General features: G+C 36.9%; 1 protein-coding gene across 17 annotated transcripts in view; it reads right to left on the minus strand.

The window, feature by feature from the left end:
- Window positions 1-12,500, minus strand: part of CB3H15orf41 (chromosome B3 C15orf41 homolog) — a 296,333-nt gene that overhangs the window by 222,057 nt on the left and 61,776 nt on the right. The window lies entirely within an intron of this gene.

Here is a 12,500-nt window from a genome sequence, read left to right on the forward strand (position 1 = left end):
AATAGAGCACCAAAGAGAAACGGTGTGAAAAAAAATGTTTTACCTCCTCTGCTATATAAAATCTCAGGAAAATTAAAAAAATTTAAATTCATAAAATTTAACAACATTCCATTTTTTTTTTCTATGCCAAAAGCAAGCTGATGTTTTGAAGGTTTTTAAAATTCTGTGTACTTTATTTTAATTCCTGGAAAATAAATTACCAGTACTGCCAAGGTAGAACACATTTTAAAACATCAAAATTCATAAAATGATTATTTAAAACAAGTCACATCATTATCCTTTAGGAGAAAACAAGGATGATATCTCCTAAATTTCTCCTAGATCCAAAATGATTCCTTACATCTGTGATAACACATCTGTTATAAGTACAAAAACTGTGGAATGAACAAATTAATATGTTTGATGGGGTAATAATTTTAATCTACATTGAATATGTGTCTGCGTGAGGGTCTTATCTCCCTAGCAGAGCATATGCCTCTTGAGGGCAGATAACCCGACTTAGCCATTAGACCCACCTTTTCACAGAGCAGGGAGCACATGTTCTGTGAAAGAGCGAGAGAGAGAGAGAGAAAAGAGAGACGGAGACATACAATATGTCAGAATGACTGATAAAAAAAATAAGGGAATTTTAACAATAACATCTGCCCCTTTGTCACTTGTTTGTCAACCTCATTTCCCCTAGTCCTTCTGCCTTTCATACTTCTGCTAAACATAGGGTTTCTTACTTTCCAATCAGCAGGCAAGGAAACCCAGACAAAGAACATCACAATGCCAGTGCTGACTCAAAGAACATGCAACAGACAAATGGTTTTGTGAATGGTGCAGCCTACTTTCTTCATCCCCAGAGACAGTAAGATCTCTTTCCCGCTGCCGAGAATTTAAACAGAAGCAACTAACTACATAAAATATCACTGAAAGGAGAGTTCTTAAACAAGCCACAGTTTTTTTCACCAAATGTTTATCAATAGGCTAAAAACTCAACAGGAACAGCTAAAATGGAAAAGGAAGAACACCAAGATGGAAACAAGAAATACTTTAAAAAATAAGCCAAATACACAGGCCAGAGAACATTCTGCCCACCCCACGCCCTGTGGACAAAGGTGTTCACTGACTGACCAGCATGTTTGATCATTCAGAGGGGTATGACGGAGTATGGAAAAAAACCAAATTCAGGCCCAGGTTTTAAAGGAATTCACTTTTATTTTGATTTCTTCACTTCAGAAAGTATTGCCCCAATAACCAAAACTAGTTGATGTGCAAAAACAAAACAAAAAAGTGTTTGTTAATAAATATAACAGATTTATGAAATTTTAGATCAGACTGAGAAAATCTTTCTTTGACATTTATTATAGCATCAACACTCTTCGTAAAGGAGAGAATGCAACTAAAGAGAATTTATCAGTTGGTTTGTAAAGGGCTTTACTTGGGACTGACATAAAATAATTTCATCATTGAGATGAATGACAGGCAAGGACATATGTCTGCTTAGTTTATGGTAACATGGGGGAGGTCTGGTTAAAAGATTAGAATGAGTAGCACAGTTGAATTCCTGAATCTAAATAAAAGTGGTCTAGTGAGATTATAACCCCAAATAGAAAGTAAGTATCACAAGTCGTGTATGCATATATAAATAAATGACTGAATAAATACATACAGGAGCCAAAACTTCCTTACAGAAGAATCCCAAATAACATCAACATAATCCTCCTCTCCAGGAGGTGGAGTTAAGTTATCCCCTCCAGCTTGAGTGTGGGCTAAATTTAGTGACTTTTTTTCAAAGAACAGAGTACAGAAAAGGAAAAACAGTAACTTTACAGAGGAGAAATCCGGCAAACATTACCTTAACCAAGAGACTGAGGTTAACATAACCAGAGATAAATTGCACTGATATCATGTACTCGCTGATAGGATATGATGGTAAGGAAACTTCACCTCTGTGCTATTTTTTTCCAAATTCTGTAACCCCAGCCTAATCAAGAGAAAAACATCAGATAAATCAAAACTGAGGGACATTACAGAGAATACCTGACCAATATTCCTCAAAACCATCATGGCCCTCAAAAACAAGGAAAGGCTGAGTAACTGTCATCCACCAGGGGAGATGCTGGAAATACAACAACTAAATGCCATACGGGCTCCTGAACTGGACCCTGGACCAGCAAAAGGCCACCGGTGGAAAAAGTGGTGCAATTTAAATAAAGTCTGGAGTTTCGTTAATAGTAATATACTGACATGGGTTTCTTAATGGTGACAAATGTACCACAGGAATGTAAAATGATAACATTACGGGTAATTAAAACTGAGTGACAGGTATAGGGAAAACTCTCTGTACTATCTTTGCGACTTTTCTGTACATCTAAAATTATCCCAATAAAAATTTTACTAAGAAAGATTTTAGCTTTCTAGTGGAATTGCTACCCCCAGATATGGGCTCATGAAAAACTTAACCCTTCGATTACCATAAAAAAAAACAAAAACAGAAACAAAAAACTCCTGTTGCTTTTGACAGCAATCCTGCTGCAATTGGCTAAAAGAATTCCCGAAGTATAAGATACAGTTACATAGCAGAATAAAGGGTTATAAATTTCCACAGTATATATATAAGCAGGCCAAACATGCTATTGTTTCATTACTAGAAGAAAAAAATACATTAAATTGAAATAAATAAATTAGTAAAAGAATTCAGGAAATTGACTTCCTCCTCCCATTCTATGCTGCATTGATAGGACCATAATTAATTTCTTCCCATACAGAGCATCATAAAAAGAATCTGAAGAGGTTTTCAGAATCTCCAAAATTATCACAGAATTCAAATTTCAAAAGTACTAAAAGACAATGAAGGATAAATTAATTCCTTTGTATGTTTTAAGGAACTGCTAGAATACTACTGCCTATCGCTACAAGAGTCACTATCATTTGAGTGTCTATGATGTACCAAGCACCATGCTATGATTTAGGTACTTTACAAAATCATCTTTAATCTGTATGACACTGAAAGGTAGACGTTACCTGATTTTGAAGATAAGCAAACTATGGCTGCCAAAGAAGCTACCCAAGGTGATAGCTAGTAAGGGATAGCTAGTTGGGATTCCAACTCTACAAGAGGAGATACACACAAATTGTAACAGATGAGACTTAAGTAGAAATATGATAAACTCTTCTCACATTAAAAGTAGCTAGGCACACAGGGCAATATCTAAACAATGGTGTTAATTCACATTCATTAAATAATGGAAAGAAGATGACTCTGAAATCAGAAGACTTAGGTCCCTTCCCTCTCATTGCTTTTGTTCCTTCTTTTGTGCATTCAGACACATCATGAGGGTGAGTAAAGGAGCAGGTAGGTGTGGGTGATCAGAGATCAAGTCCCAGTTCTTGCCCTTTCTAAGCATAATGCTAGGCTGGTCATTTACCCCGAGCTTCTCATTTATAAGACCACAAAATAACATTTGCCTTATCCATGTCAAAGAGTTATTACACTAATCAAAGAAAACATCATCGGGGCACCTGGGTAGCTCAGCTGGTTGAGCGTCCGACTTCGGCTCAGGTCCTGATCTCACAGCTTGTGAGTTCAAGCCCCGCGTCAGGCTCTGTGCTGACAGCTCAGAGCCTGGAGCCTGCTTCTGCTTCTGTGTCTCCCCCTCTCTCTGTCTGCCCCTAACCCACTTGCATTCTGTCTCTGTCTCTCTCAAAAATAAATAAACATTAAAAAAAAAAGAAAACAACATCAAAACTTTTTTAAATTGGGGTGCCTGGGTGGCTCAGTCAGTTGAGCATCCGACTTCGCTCAGGTCATGATCTTGCGGTTCGGGAGTTAGAGCCCCACGTTGGGCTCTGTGCTGACAGCGTGGAGCCTGGAGCCTGCTTCCAATTCTGTGTCTCCCTCTCTCTCTGCCCCTCCCCTGCTCACGGTCTGTCTCTCTCTGTCTCCCAATAATAAATAAACGTTAAAAAATTAAAAAAAACCCACTTTTTTAAATAGTAAGGTTCCATTCACATGTTTTATGTGTTATCTACAGAATTCCTTAATATCCTCTCAATCCTAGTGTTGTAAGTAAATGGTAGGTATATTAAAATATGTAATTCAAGTCAACTAATATATATAGATGTGAGACCAGGGGATGAACCAAGAGCAGGAACCAAAAATTATTCCTGTATTAATATACAAAATGTCCTCTTAGATCAAAAGACAAAAAAAATGAGAAGTTGGAGGTTAGGTGGCTTAGCAAAGTAGACAAAACCTTTACCTATACATACCATTTAGTTGTAGCAAGAATAATTTGGTAATCCTCTTTAAAATACAGAGGCTAGCTTATATACAATGACATCAGAGATCAAATGGTCAAAACAAGGGCCCTCATTGAAGCAGAAGTTATTCACCACCAACAAAAAAGATCCACTCAAAATGTTGCATTTCATGTCCTTGCAAGGCAAAAGAAAGTAGTTCGCGTTGTCTGTGTATTTCTATCTGGTTAATGAATATATACTATTCATATTTTCCAAGAATGCTGTTTATCAAGCTTCTCAAGCAAAGAGTTACTTACAAAATGAAGCAGGAAAAAAAGCCCTTACAATTATCTCATTCTTAAATATATTAGCATCCTCTCATGAATTAGGAGAAAGTGGAATTCCTAAATTCTCAAACCGTGACGTAATATTGGTTTTATTGATTCTCCGTACAATTTGTGGGAGTACCCAATCATTATTTTGACAGTTTTATCATAAGGTAATAGACTTCCTTTTAGATAATTGCAGTTACCACATTCAATTTCAACCTTCCATAGGATTTTTTCCTAGATACAGCTTTACTGTCAGTCCTAGATCACATTACTTTCTTTTTATAGCTATACACACAAAGCATTTTAGGCGTTACACCTAATTATGTCAGCACAATAACAATTTAAAAGCTCATCATTAAGAAGTAAAGGTTAAGCACTTATATGTTAAGACTCCTTTTTATAAAGACATATAGTGCTATATGACATAAGTAAATGAATTACACAAGCTCTTAAAAGTCTGTTTGAGAGTTACAAAAAAATAAGACCCTTTTTTGGATACACTGGGAAATTTGATGAGTTTGTATCCAGGCAATAACATTTGTGAACTACAGTGTTGACTGATAAGCTTTCTGGCTCATGAAAACTATTTATCCACACAAGTTTCACAATACAGAGTTGGGTGACAAAATACTATTTTTCCTAGGGAGCAAGTTTAACACAATCACTAAGAGCATGGGTTCTGGAGGCAGAATGCTGCTACTTAATGTCTGACCTGGGACAACTGGCTTAAGATCTTTGTGCCTTGGCTTCCACATCTGTAAATGGGGGTGATAACACTACTTGTCTCCTAAAGTTGTTCTGAGGATTCAATGTCAAGCAGTAGAGGTCTTAGAAAGTATTTGGCATATAAGATGTGCTACATAAATATCAGGTATTATTATTGCTTACTTGAACTGTCTTAAGCAGCCAAAAACTAAATAAAGAGATAAGGACCAAGACTGAAAGGTGATTTAAGCCAGTGGATAAAGTGGCAAACAATAACAGCCAAGAGATGAGCTCTACTCATGGAATGTGGAGGTACGGAGCATTCCAACTCTAGAAGAAAAAGCAAATTTGAAGTTCAGAAGTTTCTTTGCAGAAACAAAGAATTAGGCTGAAAGGAACTCTAAAGTCGGAGGCCAAAACTGGTATCCAAGTAATCTTAACACTAAGTGGGAGAATACAACTCAGGATTCAACACAGATCCACACAAGAGGCACAACAATTAAGAACACCTTTGTGACAACACAGCACCACCCTCCCCCAACCGCATTGTGTGTGTGGGGAAGGGACAGGTGATGGCAGGGATGCTGCCGAAGAGTAGACAGCAGAAGGCAGCAACTGCAAAGAGGCGAGGTTTGGTGGCAACTCAACTAACCTGTTAACCCCCTTGAAAAATACAAGCCACATAATTCTCAATTTAGTCCATTTCATCATTTGGGGAGAAAAAAAAAATCACTTGATTTCCATCCTGTAATTTCCACATTCTACTTCATAGTTATAAATATAATTACTTCAGAAAAAAATTCGGTGTCTCGCTAGACTCAGACAAAAATTCTGTTACCCCTAGTCAATTTATCTGATTACAAAAAATCTACAAAACAAAAGTAGCTCCTTAATTAAAAGGGTCAACTGTGTAATATAATTTGGCATCCAAATTAACTACTCCTCTCAAGATAAACAAAAAGTGTTTGTAGGGGAGCCTGGGTGGCTCAGTCAGTTAAGTGCCCAACTCTTGATTTTGGCTCAGGTAATGACCTCACAGTTTGTAAGTTCGGGCCCCGAGTCAGGCTCTGCACTGACAGTGCAGAGTCTCCTTGGGATTCTCTCTCTCCCTCTCTCTCTCTCTGCCCCTTCTCATTTGTAAATAAATATTAAGATAAAAATATCTAAATAAATGAACATTAAAAAAATAACTGAACATTAAAAAAAAGTGTTTCTAGTATAGAGTGATTGTGTTTCTAAAGAAGAAAAACAAATCAACATGGTTCTGCAATAAATATTCTGAAATTACCAGAAATATCAATAAAGTATATCTCATATCAAACTAAAAAATAAGATATGGTTTTTCTTATTTTTAAATCTATGTAAATAAAAGTGTTTTTTAAAGTTCTAAGACGATTCCACTGTACTGTAAATTCATTTTCCCTAAACAGAAAAAAAAATTTACATGAAATCAGGCCTACACCAGAAAATTTTGTACATATAACCACTTTTTTATGCATGAACCACTTTTCTTAAAGGTTTTTTTTTTAACTGCGGTAAAATATACATAACATAAAATTTACCATTTTAGTCATTTTTAAGTGTACCATTCAGTAGTAATAAGTCCATTCATACTGTTGAACAGCCATCACCACCACCCGTCTCTAGAACTTTATCTTCCTGAACTGACCCTTCATATTCATTAAATCATAACTCCCTATCTCCTCCTTCCAGCCCCTGGCAATCACCATTCTACCTTCTGTTGCTATGAATTTGCCTACTCTAAATACCTCATGTAAATGGAATCATACAATATTTGTCCTTTAGCGTCTGACTTACTTCATTTAGCCTGTCTTCAAGGCTATGTGAACCAATTTTTATTTCCCGACCCTCCCCGAAGTCCCAGTGAGGGTGATGGGGATTATTTCTGTCAAAATCAAGCAACAGCTTGTCATTAGTCCTTGATTACTCTTGTCTTTCAGATTGTGAATCAATCCCCAATCCCTTTGGTCCTGCACCAAGTACCCTCTCACCAACATCTCCCTCCTCCCCTAACAGCCTGTTCATTGATTCAGTTTGCTTTTCTATCTTAAAGTTTCCTTACAAGCTGTTGAGGAAAATATAATAGGGAGGAAGAATTTCAGTATATCAACATTAACAGCCAAGGTAGATTATTTTTAATTTCAAGTAACCATCCTTGATCATGGATAACAGAGACTTCATTAAATGCCACTGACTACATTGTATATAAAGCATAGTTGAGATCTAATTTCCAATTCAGAGCCTCTTGAGTGACAAAAGCTTTCAGTGTAATCGTTATCATTAACATTTATCATGCAATGAATATGCTTCTATATTTCTTTTTCAAACTAGTGAAAATAAAGTCATTTTCTCATTCCACCAGTTGTAAAAGGCAAGTGTATAAATGGATACAAGAAAATGCCTACCCACTGATACAATTGTTATCAACAAAAACTTAGGGGCCAAAATAAGCTCAAATTCCTACCCCTGGAATCCCACCTGAACTGTCCCGACAATAAGCTTCAAAGTATAGAATAGGATACCATAGAGCTTTCAAGAAACGGAAAACATCGTATGGTACAGAAGCTTGAAAAATCTTTTAATTAAGACTTTAAAAAATGTTTTTAAATTATATAAAAGGCTGAACAGCACCCATCTGCAATATAAGGAAATAATATTTTCCATTAAAAAATGTATTATCAGTAAACAAGAGGTCTGCAAAGAGTTGGAAACAGTCCCTTCTAAACTAAGCTAGAGAAGTTCCATGCATTCACTTCCTCCCATTGAGGCACTTACTCCTAGAATATACATTAATTCTTTCCATTCACTTTACCACCACTTATTCTTTTTAATTTTAATGTTTATTTATGTTTGAGACAGAGACAGAGCGTGAGCGGGGGAGGGGCAGAGAGAGGGGGAGACACAGAATCCGAAGCAGGCTCCAGGCTCTGAGCTGTCAGCACAGAGCTGATGCGCGGCTTGAGCTCACGAACCACGAGATCATGACCTGAGCCAAAGTTGGATGCTTAACCGACTGAGCCATCCAGGCACCCCATTTTATCACCATTTAGAGGGCAGAAAAACTGAAGGTACCATGCAAATGGAAAGTCAATCTATAATAATTTGAAGGATTAAGTAATAACCTGAATACTTAAGAACCAAATGAGGAGTCACGTAGAGAGTGGGGAGTGCCTCCTCCTATTCAAAGGGTCTTGGAAAAAAAACATTCCATTTACAGACGATGCAAATCTACACCATGTTCCCAAGAAGGAACTCTAAATTCCAGCTTCACAGAAACATCCTATGAGGTGTGCCCAAAACTGAATGTAAGTAGCCCAAACTGAATCAAACGTTTTACCTTTCCCAATTCAAAGCAACTCTTATGTCTCTATTATGGGATATGCCAGTTTGAAATTTCTGGTTCATCCTAGGCTCCTTTCACTTGCTCGTCACCAGTAAGCTGCCATGCCTATAGACTTTATCTCCTCTCTTACTTCCACTGCAAACCCTAATTCAGACTTGTTTTACATTTTCCAAGAATAATGTAATAGCTTATTAATTATTGTTTCTCACTATATCCAGTAATTCCTCACTTCAATCATTCCTCATAGTGTTGCCGTATTATCTTTCCTTCTGCCTGCTAATTTAAATATAAACACCCAGATCTGGAGTTCAGTATCTTTATCATATGATCCTAACTGAATCTGGCCAACTTTAATTCTCACCATGAATCTACATATAAGCTTTTAGTTAGCAACTCTCTGGACTGTTCTTAAGCAGACCTTATACTTTTCCATTTTCCTTCCTTGGTACACACAGTTCTCTGTCTTAAATTGTCTTTGCCTGCAGCCAAATTTCTCCCCGTCCCCCAGCCCATGAAGACTCCTTCCAGCATGTTTTTACCTCTAAAAGCACATAGAGAAGGATAATTATTATGTATGTGCCTCACACATCCCACTAAGCTATGAGTTCTTTGATGAAAAGTTGTGAATTTTATTCCTATTTCCATCTACCACAGTACCAAGTGCTTATGATACAAACAGCACTCAAAGAGCACTTGATGAACTGCAGAAGCACAAAGAACAGGAATTCCAAAGGAATCAATATCCCAGTACTGTTAGTAAGGGACTGCTCAAAGTCTAATCGGATCCGATAGTATGTCACTAAGAACTGTGACGCTCAGTCATTTATTCATTCATTCACTCACACACTTAATACTTGAGACTTAACAGGGAGCGGAATGTGTGCTAAAATTGGGGAGCACGATACAGTAACAACAATAGTAAAAAAAGGTAAAGTCTCTAGCCTTCTTGTACAAGATAAGATGGGAAGGGGAGGTCCCAGGGGTACATTATAAAACACGGAATTAAAATTCAGCCTTCCTTAGCAACCCAGTCTGTGACTGGTCATCACTTTCCAATTATACTCTCCATTGGTGCAATGAGAAAAATGGCAAAAACTGGGGGAAAAATGTATTTTGATACATAAAGGGTTTGTTCAAAATGTAAGGACTTTCATTTTTAAGAAAAAGACCCAAATGTAATTTACCTATTACTCATAATCAATCAAAATGTTGTTGGTAACACCCTATGCCAAGACTGCTGAGTGGGGTACAGCTCAATCACCGGACCTGATGCACGACAGTAAAAAGTTCTTCATCTGCTGCTCTTGCCCAGTTCTGTGATGTGACACGAAAACCTGCAATCCTATTCTAACAGCATTTTCCCAACAATTATTCTAACTGGTACCTTATTCACTGTACCATTCTACTGAATGAGCTTGATGAGGAACTGGAAGGCTTGAATTCGAGCACCGCCATTCACCATTATGCCCTTAACTACTGCCACCTGCCTTTGTAACTTCTTACAGTCTGTTTCCCAACCTGTAAACTGGCCTTCTATGTCTCACCTACCTCATTGGGTTATTCTGAGGCCATGGAAAACTGTGAAAATTCTAATTATTCTCCCTCAGAACAACTAAAAATCCCACTTGGATTTCAGGAGGAAAAGAAAATGGCACAAAGTGAGTAAACTTCCCTACACTGTCTAATTTGGGAGGAAGAAAAATAATTCAATTGAACGGATTTAATTTGGAATCTGGGCTCTAGGGTCAGCTTTATGTAGCAATAATTAGGACTCTGGCCAAGTCACCTACCTTCTCTGAAACTCAGTCTCTATCTCTATCCTATCAATATGTTAGTTTTGCTGTAAGAGTAGGCAATAGTAGGGCACAAAAGTATTCTAAAGGACTGTAGAACATTTAACCAGGGGCAAGACAACAGTCAGTACAACACTTTGTTTGTTATCAAAGTGCCACTTAGGATTCTAACTACTGAGACACTGAGCAGAATGTACATTATCATACTCTAAAAATTATCCCACAAAAAGCCAAAAAGTACTCCTTAAAAGTAGATATTATTAAAGTATATGCTACTGAAACCACATGTTTTATGTGTCCCATGTTGTTAGTTATACCTTTTTCTAGAAAGAAAAACAATTTAAAACTCAGCATTGATCGAGTGAAAGTAATAGTACATACACCGTACTCTCCACTCCCAAAGGAATAGGATTTTCCCCCCTGATTTCTAATTTTAAAAGGAAAAAATTAAAAATACAAACCAAGACTGACTGAGACTTGCAGCTCATTAAAGCTGAGGTGATTTCCCCTATATAGAATTCTATTGATCTCCATAGTCCACACTAGACAAAAAGTGTGGTCAGGGAGGGGGATGATGGATGCCTCTGCCAATAGCACTGAACAAACCTGTTAGCTAATTGCTACCAAAGACAATTATCCCCGCATTGTTTCATAATGGAAACACATTACAAAACTCTAATATACACACAGGGAAATTTGATGATTTGACTGCAGAGCCATGTGCATTGAATTTCATTGCCAAAGGCCAGCCAGGTCGCTGCTGTGAAGGGGAAGAAAGTGTCAGAATATAAGCCACAGTATTTTAAAGCTCTTTACTTTAAGGGGTGGGGGGCGGAAAGGGATGAAAGAAAGGAGGAGGGATGAAAAAGACAAAGAAAAGAAAGGAAGACAACCCAGCACATCTTCCTCAAACTGAATGCGCTGTACAATCTGGAAATAATTTTAACATTTTCGGTTAGTTTTTAAAATGATAAACCACTGACAATGGTTTCATAATGGTAATCATAAGAAGATTTTAAAAACCATTTTCTATCCAGAAGACTATTTCAAAGCTTTCTGACAGGCAGTCAGCCTACTGGCAAGTATGGAGTTAAAGAGGTGACTTCACAATAGCCTGGTATGATGATTAAAAATAACATCAAATATCTGTCATGATTTTACTTAAAGGAAAAAAAAAAATCCAACTGTAACAACTCACAGTAAAACATCCATTAGCCCAAACAATTATAAAAGAAAAAGCCTCAAAATACAGTTATTTGATTAGACATAATCATAGTGTAATTCAAGCATACAATATTTACATCTGCCTCCTTTCCAAGAAGCCACATTCTTAAAATACCCTTTCCTTGATATGTTTCTAAATATGCTCATGTCCTTCTCCAGTGTATTCATGCAAGACATTTAATCCTAGCATTGGAATCATAGGAATTCTGATATACAGTGTACATCAAAATTATATTCAGTACTATTTAACTCTACTGTATAAAACGGTACAAAATAAAAAGAAAAATGCACCGAAGATGTGCCAGTGTTATAAAGATAAATTAACGGCTACAAAATTTATGATCAACCTATTAACTTCATAATTCACAAGTCAATGAATTCTGTTTTAGTGTGTTTGATACTGCTCTGTATAGGCCAGTCTACCTGCTTCAGACTATGCTGACTACTATTTTGACAAGACCTGGATAGCAGTAGGTCCAAAGCAATCAGAAGGTTGACTTTGACAAATGGCGGTGCTGCGGCGAAGTTGAAAATAACACACATCCACTTTAATCTCTTTCTTGATTAAATCGAAACCATACCATTCTGACATCATGTGATTTGCTCATGAAGCATCACTGCAGGTTACTTTAGAGGCTACATCTATTGAAATGATATTGAATTTTTAGGGGAAGTACTTAATTCATTCAAATGAAACCTTCACAAGGTAACTGGGCCACCAGTCACTGATAACCGCAGATTCAAAGAAAATCAAAGGAGAAATCCCTGACAAAAAAATAAAAATAAAATAAAAATCCAACACGTAGTACTGAATGATATTTTAGTAGGTATTATCTTCTACTTTCAAAGTGGGAA

Source organism: Felis catus, chromosome B3, assembly GCF_018350175.1.
Source record: "Felis catus isolate Fca126 chromosome B3, F.catus_Fca126_mat1.0, whole genome shotgun sequence".
Taxonomy (NCBI): Eukaryota; Metazoa; Chordata; class Mammalia; order Carnivora; family Felidae; genus Felis; species Felis catus.